Below are 11,472 nucleotides of genomic sequence, written 5' to 3'. Positions count from 1 at the left end.
TATTTGCTTAAGCAGCGCGCGGCACATCCCGCGACTCCTCATAATCGCGTTTCAACATCACATGCGTTTGCGGCGTTGCATGCGCCGAATGCCACTCGTATAACAAAGAATGAAATAATTATGCATGTGTGTGTGTATGCGTAATTGTGCACTCTCATATTATTATATTTATATGCACATTTCATCACGCATGCAGCACGCAGCACGCACCGCCGAACTGCGCGAATGTTAATGAAATGAAATCACTGCTGTAATTGTTATGAGAAATTGTGGAGAATAAGCATGAGCGGGAATATAAAAAAATAATTTCAACAGAAACAGTTAAAAGCTGAAAAGTGAAATAATAAAAAAATTTGAAAAAAAAATAAATATAAAAAAAAATAAAAGAATTAAATAAAAAAATCAATTCAATTGTGTTGATGAAAGTGCGCACGTCATTCAGCGACTCGTCTGCGTGCAAGTGGTGTAGTGTGCGTTGCATATCCACAGGCGCATAAATTTTCATGCTAGTGTACTTGAGTATATAAAGCGCCATAATTGTGTCAGTGTCATACGCAACAATGGAAGCAACAACGGCCGACCGTTATTGTGATATATGAGCACGGCAACGAGAAAATCCCATTGCCATCTGCGGCACCACACCATCCATTGACAGCATCATCCCGTCATCATCATCATCGTTAATATATGCGTGTATGTGTGGCGGCGTTGCGCGCTTCTTCTTTATTACTGTAGGTCGTGCTGCTGCCGCAACTACTTAAGTTGCAGCAAATAAATGTGAGCGCTCCGCCGTTATTTTTGCCGCTCTTTGTTACTTTCCATTGCTTGCACATCTTCAAAGTCATCGCCGACATCTTGAGCAATATTCGCATCATTCGCGCACACGAGCGTGTGACAAGAAGGCGCGCAGCAAAAGCTTTGTTGGCAACATTAGTGTGCTAGTGGTGGAACGTTAGAACGCGCCGCGCTGTGCACATGCTACAACGCACACCCACATCGGGACTGCGGCGCGTGTGTAGCCGTGCAAATTTCGCACGGCGTAGTCAAAGCGCGAGCATTGTGCTTTTTTTGCGTACATTTCTCGCGAAAGTAGTGCCTCATGCCTCATGGTTCGTTGCCACACTGCTCATCGTGCTACATGGCAAGGTCGTTTGCGCAGCAGTAACACACACGCTGTAATTGAGATTGTCAGCTGCTGGTGCGCTCCGTGTGGCGCGGTAGACCGCAAGCGTTTAATCACCATTTGATGAACTGGTGCTGGCTCTGGTAAGTTGCAGCGAATAAATATACTCGTGTACATATGTTTCAAAGTTTTTACAACCAAATACATCATGCTGGTGCTGATGCACGCTCGCTGGCGCCCATCCCCCCTACGTTAGTTAATTGTTTTTTGTTGTTTTGAAGAGGGAGCGTGCTAAAAAATTGATTTGCGGTGGGGAGTGGAAAAGTTGTCAATGATTAATTGCTTGTTTTTGTGCTGAAAATACAACAACATGGCATACATATTTCGCATGAATTTTTCGTCATTTGTAAGCTTTAAGCTGGATACGTGGGATCTGGGGTCTTAAATCGAATTTGCACCTTAAAAGCTCGGATCAAAATATTGGTGTCAATACTTTGAAACGTTCTCAGTTCTGTAAAATACGAAGGAGTTTTTAACAAGTGAGCAAATATCAGCAAAAACTGAGGAAAATATGAAAAAATAATTTCTTATTCAACTTGTACTTATAAATACGACCCTAATTTTGTTGAAATACAATTTCATTACGCAAATTCGACTATACTATTGAGGGTATCGAAATAAAGCTATCTTGCAATTTTTCGACATAATTTTCACAGAAAATATATTTAATCAAAAAATATGCCTCAATCTCGGCTATTTACTATCAGTAGAAAAGTGGGTGAGGGTCAGATCTGCAGTATACTTTGTATGCAGAAACATTTTTCATTAGACCTGTTGAGTTCTCGCGTGGAACTTTTTCATACCCGAATAATCATGGAGCAAATGTCTAACATCTTCTTTTGGCATTTTTAAAGTGTCGGCTACCTCGATCGGAAAAAAAAGAATTATTTATCAACTTAAATTAAAAATAAATACTAACTATATATCATATGAACCAGTAGCTGAAAATCAACAGATGATATTGCTTACATATTGGCGAAACAGGTTTTTTATGTTTCACACATTCAATCTTCTTCTTAAAAGCCAAACAGTAAGTAAAGTCATAATTCTTTCTGCTGTCCTCTACCTTCATCTTCATCATGAAGAATACCGAGCTTTTTGTGAATATTTTCATTAGGAATGTACCATATTGCGCCAAGGACTTTGGATTGAAGCCTCTGTATTATTTCAATGTTAGTTGCACAGGTTGTACCACAAAGTTGAATACCATACAACAAAATAGGTTTTATAACCGCGTTGAATAACAAAACTTTGTTGTCAAGGCATTACTTCTGTTTTTTCATACTAGTTATTTTACTGGATATACGTTACCTCCATGTTAACTTTTTGTCGAAGTTAATACCGGGATAAGTTACATCATTTGCTGTTGTGGTGCCATATTTATTGTGACAATTAGAGACATGAGACAATCGTGACAAGCAGAATACCGACATTAATCGGCTCACAAATTTGAGATTTAAGTGAAAGTGTAATAGTGAACATACACTTTTGTTCATTTATATTTACTCAAAATTTAAACGAAATTAGCTTGAAGTGAATTAAAAAATGCTAAATTCAGAAAGATGGTTGAAAATTTAAAGAGAAATGAAACTTGTGGACTTAACGATAGTATCTCCAGAACACCTGAGTCTAAATTGTCCAGTGATTTCTAGAAGCAGGCTTAAGGCCCCTGGATCCATTTACGTGGACAAGAATCTTATTATAACCTCCATTAATTTCAATCGAATGGTATTATCATGAAATATTTGCACGCTTTGAAATGTTTGAAAAGAATTTGGGTTAAAGTTTAAATAAGTTTTCCACAAATTTCTTTTAGATAATTTAAGTAATTGCAGGTTTTTGACAACGCTTACCCTGATAATAATGCATTATCTGAATGGAGGTTGTCGTTGGTGTTTTTATAATATGTTAATAACTTAACTAATTTAATAGCGTTTCCTTTTCTCACAAAAATGTTGCAATTATTCTGCTCTATGCTCAGGTTATGAAATTTGCATGTTCTTTTCTAAAAATTGTGTTCAGGTTCGTTTGCTCCTTTCTCAAAACAGAAGAAAGTACAACATTTTCTGCTCTTCTCATGTAAGGATGGGAGTTTCCCAGCGGATGTTTATTTCTCGTTTTGATGGTTGTTGTTTTAATCAAATTTATCTACTAATTGTTATCAATCATTCAATTTGCTAATCAATACTGGAGAATTTGAATGGCTTGTTAGTATTTTTTTGTCATGTAAAAGAGGAAGACTTTTGAAAGGTTTAATGGAGCATTTATATAATTCTTCCATGTGATTAGGTCCCATTAACAATGAGAAGAGAAAACGTTAGAGGTGACGTATATTGCGAATAGTTTGCATGCTTCAGAGTTTGTGCAGTGTATAAGCGAAAATATTTGAAAACAAAGAGATTTTATTAAGACTAATTTGTTAATATAATTATATATAATTTTTTCAGATTTTGCCTAGTGTTTTGTATTTTAGGTTTGGGGTTACACCTATTATTCTACCTTCGCTGCAACGGTTTTAAAACCAATCAGCCAAAAATCATTAACAGAAAATTGATTTTCTTGTTTTGTTTGTTTTGTTTTTATTTATTGAAACGTTACAAGATTTGTTTTTAAATTTCATTCGGATTGCAACTAGTGACAAATGTACTAACAAGAAATATTTTTTATAACAATAGCAGCTCTATTAAGAAGCTTTTTTCAAAAACTAAACTTTGTATTAAAAACTAAATATTATAATATTTGTTATTTGCTTAGAAGGTCATGAAACGTTGTTCTTTTCAATCCAGCGTTTACGTGGTTTTGCAACCTTGTGGCATGTTTCGATGCCGTTTCGCGAATGACTTCCCTAACCATTTTTATGTGAAGATCACGATGTTTTAGTTCTGCAACTTTTCTTTGTATATGCTCCTTCCACTTGGACTTTGCATCCAGCGTCAATCCAAGATATTTCGCCGAGGTGGAGTACGGAATCACATCATTCCCAATATATACGGGAATATATGTACGTAGCAGTTTTGTTAGTGAAGTTTATATGTATAGACTTCAACTCGTTGAGAGTAATGTTCCATTTTTGTGTCCATTCTACAATTAGGTTGATTGAAGACTGCATTCTGTTCGACGACTCTACTACATTTTTACCAGTAGTATGACGTAGGTATCATCTGCGAATGTGGCGATTGTGCTGTTTGGCGGCGTAGGCATATCGCTAGTAAACAAAATGTATAAGAGTGCTCCTAGGACGCTTCCTAGGGGTATACCTGTTTTTATTGGCTGTAGCATAGTATATGACTGTCCCTGCTTGATTCTGAAGTAACGGTTGCTCAGGTAAGAGGCTAGTAGTTCAGTTAGATGCTGTGGAAATAGAAGTCTTAATATATGAAGTAAGCCATGGTGTCATACTCTATCGAAAGCCTGGGATAGGTCAAGAAAAACAGTTGTGCAATTTTGCTTTTTTCCATCGCATCCTCAATTATATCTAGACGTTCGTGAGTAAGTCTATTTTGCTCTTCTAGCTTGTTAAGCTTGTTGAGAATTAACGAAAAATTACCGGTAATATCACCAGTGGCATTTGTAATTGTTTTATTTTCAGCCATATTTTGTTGAACTTTATTAGCACCTTTAGTTATGCTGGCAAGTGATTTCCAGATTGATGATTTATATTAGTGACTTCCTTCTGAGGAGTAGTGAAAGCGGTTGTACTTAAGCGTTTTGGTTCGCATTTATGCTCTTTATTTTTCTTAGTGGCGTTTTTAATTTTTTAAAGTTGCTTTGCCACTTCACATTCCCTATAGTTCGCAGGGTGATTTTGACTACAGTTACAGCATTTTGGCGGTAGTTCGGCAGGTTTAGTGCAGCTTAAAGTTGTATGATTTCCGGCGCACTTTACACACCTCGGTGGTTTACAATAATAGTTTCTTGTGTGACCGAACGCCTGGCAGGATTTACACTGCGGCACAAGATTCGATGGCTTTATGGGCTCGAGTTTAACGACAGAATTTAGAATATGTTTGATAAATTTTATTAATGTTCTCTGTAGATTCAAAGCATACAATAAACATATTTAACGAATTTTTTGTTTCATATTGAAGTTAGTTTAAGACTTTCGTAACTTTAAGCCCTTGCTCTTTCAGGCTCACATGAGTGATGAAAGTCTTTTACCATTACGCGTATATCACGCGACTGTTTGTCTTCGTACGAGTTCGAATGAATTTTCGAGCCCTTTAATTTCCTTGTAAGTATTCTGTAGTCGGAACTATCCGAAAGATTTATTTTACTGGAACTTGGGCCAGTAAGCTTGAGTGTGTAAGATCTTTTTACATCTGCGTGCATCAAGGAACGCATCAAGGGTTGGTTAACGTTTTCTGCTATTATAATTGGCGGAGGGCGATGGCTTACTTTTGTATCTATTCTATCTTCTGCTGTTCCATCCGGAGTCGGAGACTTCAGTGTTACATCCGGTGAAGAATCTGCTTTGCATTTCTTACTTTCCCTACTTTTTTTCTTTTTTAATAGCCAATTTGTTTCCTTTTCAAGCTCTTCTTCGTCTGTTTCGGATGTGAAGGTCGATTTTGATGGAGAAGAAGGCGCTTCATTTGCATATTTGGTTAGCGATTTCTTTAAGTTTTCATTTTGAAGTTTAAGTGACGCATTTTCGTTTTTCAATTCATTGTTCAATGTTTCTATTTTTTTAATGCGTTCGATTATTTGGTTACATTGTGTACCCCGCCGGGAGGCGGAGTTTGTGTGTCCATCACGCTCTTATTGACTTGTGGTTACGTTAAGTAAAAGAAACTGCTTTACCGACTGCACGTGTAGATAATATAGTGTCCCTGGCCACCTACAACCCTGCGTAGACAGCTGGTTTGCCGTGCGACAGAAACAGCTGATACCCACTTTAGATGTTCGGAGGAGAGTTTTTGCGCGAAAATTAATTGAGTGTTTTTAATTTGGTATTATTTTTTGTTATTGTTTAAAATTTCCAAATGTTATATGATAAATTATAATTTAATAATTATTTATGTTTTTAAATATTTTTGTAGAAATTTCGAGTAAATTGATATACCGCGTGGTGCCAACGATGTTAATGACCTCCGGTGAATCTGCTTACGAATTTCCACAGCCTGGATTTCACGTATATTAAAAGAAATTGGGGAGCACCCTTTACTGTCCGTTGGCCATACGGGCGAACCGTTGTAGTTAAAATTGGTGATGTATTCTTTTCAAATAGTCTATTTCAAATGGCTAATCAGTTGCAAGTATTTGGCTAAGGCGTATTAAAGGCGTATAACTTGTTTCCAACACATTAAAATTGTGTAAATAAATTAATCTATCTCTCATTTTTCCATTTTTAAATTTTTTTATAATTTTTATAGTTTTGATTATTCAGATCATTTATCCACATTTTAAGCCGATTATTTAATGCAGCGGCAGTACTTATTTAATGTTGTATAAACGCAATGAAAGTGGCAACAAAAAAGAAGTAGTTCGTACGAATGGCACGCTTAAATCAACAAGCATTGAATGCCGCACTAAATTCTGTGAAATAAGATTTCGTGTTTCGAAATAAAAGCGGATTTGCATGTGAAACAAGGTAAATGCGCAAAACCGAAAAATAAAGGGTATTTTTTGCCAACTTAAAAGCCAAAGGCCAAAGACAAATTTTTGAGTGCTGCGGATGACGGAAAAAATAGCAGTTCTGCGCGTGTGTATGTGTGTATGTGTGAAAAGACGGAAAAAGTGAGTAAATCACAAAAGCGAATTTTACGTTCCTACGCGCATGAGAAGCAATTGAGGGGAGCCAGCATTGGGTGTGAGCGTATGTGCAGGTACATGCCAGGAGCTAGGGAAGCGCTTGAGTTGCCGTTCTAGTCGTGTGCGTCGTACCGGTGCGGTTTTATGGTTTTGCTTTATCTGTGTTCGCTTTTATTTTCTTTAAATATTTTGCGTTATTTTTTGCCTTTTGAGCAAATTTCCCCTATGAAAAAGCGTAATTTTATGCGAAAATTTGCACTCTGCACCAGGTACAAGAGCAGGGCCCCATGTAGAGGACGCTATGCGTGTGTGTGTGGGTGCTGGCGAAAGAATAATAATTCAAACGCTAGAATTACCTCAACATAACCGTAAATGTGCGCTCGAAATGGTTATGGTGTTCGCAAGTTTCGTAGCCACACACACGCTGTTTTCCGCGCTTCCCTTCTATTAAAATATTTTTTTTTCTTTTCATCTGCATTTGCAATTTGCATACAAACTCGCAGAAACGCAGCAACGCCTTGGCGCAGCTTTCGCCGAGAAACTATTGTTGTGCTTAATTCTTGTAAGCCGAAAGTTAGGAAACCCTCGTTGTTGTTGCTCCTGTAGTCTTAATCCAGAGGCGCTACATATGTAGTAAGCTTTTAATATTTCTTACTCTTATGTACTGGCAATTATTGAACATGCTACGCGAGAAATAAATGTTCCGCGGCAAGGAAATATTTGGTATAATTTTGAAACAAATTTACCTAAATATTGAACTGAATGGTGGATAATGACAGAATTAAATTGGTATCTTTGCGAAAGATTGGTGTTATGAAAATAGTATGGGCTGTTCTTAATATATAATGATGTATGTATATCACTTAGGATAGAAGTCTCCAACTCTGAAATTATTCAATACGTTTTCAGTGGAAGAGAAATTGAAAGGCGAGAAGCATGGCTTTGTTTACTGTTACAAACTGAGGTCAACTAGCAGAAATGAAGTGATTCGATTCTGGATTCGGCTTGAAAGTATAGGGCGATTTTAGTCTATCATTTCTTTTGTGATATGTTGCGTGAGCTTCAGTAGCTCTTAGTTGACTAATAGTGCAGAGTTTCCTGAAATATAAATTTGTAAATTGTGTTTAAGCCAGCCCAATGAATTCATCAAAGATTTTGCTTTTCGCGTTAATATTTTGACTCGTCGAAGTGGCTACTTTTCATGGAATCCAATATACGTGGTGTAATATTATTTGTATTAGAGTATGAAATTTAGACGTTCGATTTAAATTTTTTTTTTGCTTTTTCTTTCTTGCTTTACTTAGTACTTCTTTTCATATAAAATAGATAAATTATATCACATACCAATAGGGATGATTCGAAAATGATTTATTTCCTATGATAGTGCCTGCGTTATGCGTTTTGACTGTCGATAATATTCTCTACAAATTCTTCACTGGTGTGCATTCCTTTATTCCGCCAGGGTATACGGATGGTGGCATAAACCATATAAAGCCATATGACAACAGAGCAAATCTTATTCGCGCAAAAAAAAGGTCTCTGTTGCTGGAAGAAACAGCAAATAATAAATCCGTAAACACGTTGTGATAACTTAAAGCCAACTAAGTGGGTTTTCATATGCATATGAGTTAGCTTAAAATATGCCATTGCTTTGGAATGCGAGCGCACCTAACAACTTGCGACTGTGTGCGTCCTTTTTAGCTTCTTTGTTCAACTAGAAGATATTGTGGAAAATGAAGAAACAAAACTAAATCTACCGAAACCATAACAACGAATTTGAATGCGAATAAAATGAAAGAAGAGAATTTTAACTGTTTATAGTCTTAGCATGTAGATGACAGAGTAAAGGGTGAGAAGTAATCACAGTAGATTTGTAAGATTTTTTGTTTTTGTAATTCCTATGTTTTTCGTAAATTCATGTTAAAATTTGCATTAAAAAGCTTGGGGAGGCAACGAGGAAGATTTACAAGGAAATTTTTTTTTTCTGGCTTGCTGGTTTCAAATCTTACCATTTGCAAATCTGTTAAACCTTTTTTAGAATGTACAAGAATGCTTTTTTGTAGAAAGTTCAAACTCACCTTAATGGTCTTGAACTCTTGTTAAAGAGTTACGTGGATTCACAGCTTCAAACAAATATTTTTATTGTCTTATTTAATTATACATTGTGACAAAAAAGTACCTGAAATTGTAAGTAAAAGGCAAAATATTTAATTATTATTCACCACCAAAATCACACGGAGTCAAATCTAGTGAATACGGTGGTTGGCCGATGGTAATCATTGCTTTTTTGGCTTTAAAATCGGTTTTAATCGTGGCTCGACGTTAAAAAATTCAGCTTTTTCGAGACGAGTCGAGGAAGAACGCGTTCCATACCCAAAATATCCACCAAAATCATTCGAACGGACTAGCAAGAGAAGTCGATCTCTCCATATCTGTTACTTTCTTAATATTTTCCTCAGTTGAAGATGTTGAAGGACGGTCAGAACGTGGTAGGTCTTCAACCACCTCTCGACCGTCTTTGAAGGCTTTGTGCCACTCGTAGGATTGTGCTTTTGAAAAAACTGAATTACCGTAAGCCTTTTATAACTTTCGCTACAATTCCTCATATTAAAATTGGTTAGAAATACAAAATTTGAGACAAATTATTTGTTCGATATTTTTTTCCATTGTAAAAATCGCAATGCACTCCTGAGGTATACCGACTTAAGCAGTTGCTGTATTCAAACTGGTTTTTGTCTTAATGTATAACATTCAATAATATTATCCTTAATTCTCAAGTCGATCCGAGTAACAGTATTTACTTACTTTAACACATTTTTCTCGAAACTGTGTAGGTTGTCCAGATTTCTCGCGAACTATTTCACCGATCTTAATGAAATTTTATACAGGAATACCTGTCTACGTCGACGTCTGTCAAAAAAACAATTTTAAATTTTTCTTTTTTGTTTTTCCTTTATGATCTTAATGGTCTGTGGATGATCTTGTAAGAAGTTGTGGCACGAACGCGGAGGCACCTCTTACCGAGGGACTGCCTGAAATATTCCTTTGAAATTTTTTCTTTGAACATTTCACCAAATCCTTCTAAAATATGTATCTTTGGAATAATAAAAAGTTTGAATACAGTTTTTAATTTTTATGGGAAAAAATTATTGAAAACATACCGTTTGTTGCCCCAGGAAACTCATGTAACCCATTAACTTGCCAAAAGTTCTAGAAAAATTATATTCAAGTGCTAAATTTGCAAAGATTTTGGCGACGCATTCTTGAAAGACCCTGTATTTGAAAGTAAAATTGAAATAAAATAATGAAAATGCAAATAGTTTATGGGAACGGAATGGCAGAAAAATGTAAAAGCGAGTAGTTTCGCAACGGCATTTACATTTACAAACATATCTGCTTATGCAGATAAATTCGTAGTTCCATTAAGGAGAAAATGCGAAGCGAAAAGTGGCAAAACTCCATTTCGAATGTTTGTGCCTTAGGCGCACAAATAGAATATTTCGCAAAAAGCTGGATAATAAAGGCGCTGAAGGAGAGTGCTTAGCACTGGAGGGCATTATGAGAAACAATAAGCTTTAGGATGCTTCATGCTTTCTAAGAGAAAATTATTGCATTTGAAAATTTATTCGTTTCCACTTTGTATTATTAGTCCATTAATGTGTTTGTAAGTAGCGAAAACTTTAATGCCTTATGACTTTTCATTTCGCTTCTTAGCCAAGTATGAGAAATGCTGACTTGCTGCATTTCAGATTGTATTTTGTCCACAGCCACAGATGCGAATGCTCAAGAAAAGGTAGAAAGTCAGCACTGCTGCTGGGGAAGTTGTACACTAATTTTTCTTATTTTATATGGCATTCTTTGCTGACATTTGCCACACCGATTTCGATTTCATTGATTGCCAGCTGTTGTCACTGGCAGATGCGAGGAGCGGCGTCTGCTGTGGGGCACAGGGAGGTAAATAGAAAGAGATTGGGGCGACGACCGGGACGTAAGAGGAAGAGCAGAAATGAAAATGCAACGGAAGCGGATGTGACAAATTTTGCAATACTGCCATAGAGACATAGAGACATGGAACGACCGAGCGACAGGCAGGAAGACAGACATTTGGCAGCAAATATGTAGCACAGAAACGAGCTTACTATTTGCTAGTCGATGCGTGTAGGTGTGCTGGTTTTCTAGTTTGTGTGCGTGCGCACAAAGGTGAATATATATTTTTGGATTATTTCGTGATATTTGTCTATGCGTGCTGACAGCCACAATTGCGACAAGCTGCATGTAACTACGAGGAATTGGGATTGAAAATCAGAAAAGCTTTGCCGCCCGCCGCCCCGCATGCGAGTGCGAGGGAGTAGTTTGTTTAATGTTTGTGCAAGCAATCAAGCGTTGCAACGCCAACAGCTGCCGTGCACTGCACAACGCACGCAGCTGTATGCAGCAGCACATAGCGCACACAGAGACACGCACACATGCACACACATTTGTTCGAATAGGGATCTGAGCGCTCACTTTATGATATTTAAAATGATTTTTGCTCGCAT

The 11,472-nt window shown here is 36.9% G+C and overlaps 1 protein-coding gene across 2 annotated transcripts in view; it reads left to right on the top strand.

The window, feature by feature from the left end:
- Positions 1-286: 286 nt before the first annotated feature.
- The window catches only part of LOC120770465, a 205,441-nt gene continuing 194,255 nt past the window's right edge, over positions 287-11,472 (top strand). The window contains exons 1-3 of one of the 2 annotated variants that reach the window (XM_040097964.1): positions 6,057-6,132; positions 6,223-6,495; positions 6,556-6,773. The gene's annotated coding sequence lies outside the window, so the exon portion shown is untranslated. Of the gene's footprint in view, positions 1,267-6,056; positions 6,133-6,222; positions 6,496-6,555; positions 6,774-11,472 lie in introns of those variants that run through there. The other variant, XM_040097973.1, reaches the window with a different exon arrangement.

The sequence above is a fragment of the Bactrocera tryoni genome, chromosome 1 (genome assembly GCF_016617805.1).
Source record: "Bactrocera tryoni isolate S06 chromosome 1, CSIRO_BtryS06_freeze2, whole genome shotgun sequence".
Lineage (NCBI taxonomy): Eukaryota > Metazoa > Arthropoda > Insecta > Diptera > Tephritidae > Bactrocera > Bactrocera tryoni.
This window is presented reverse-complemented; position numbering and strand designations above follow the sequence as displayed.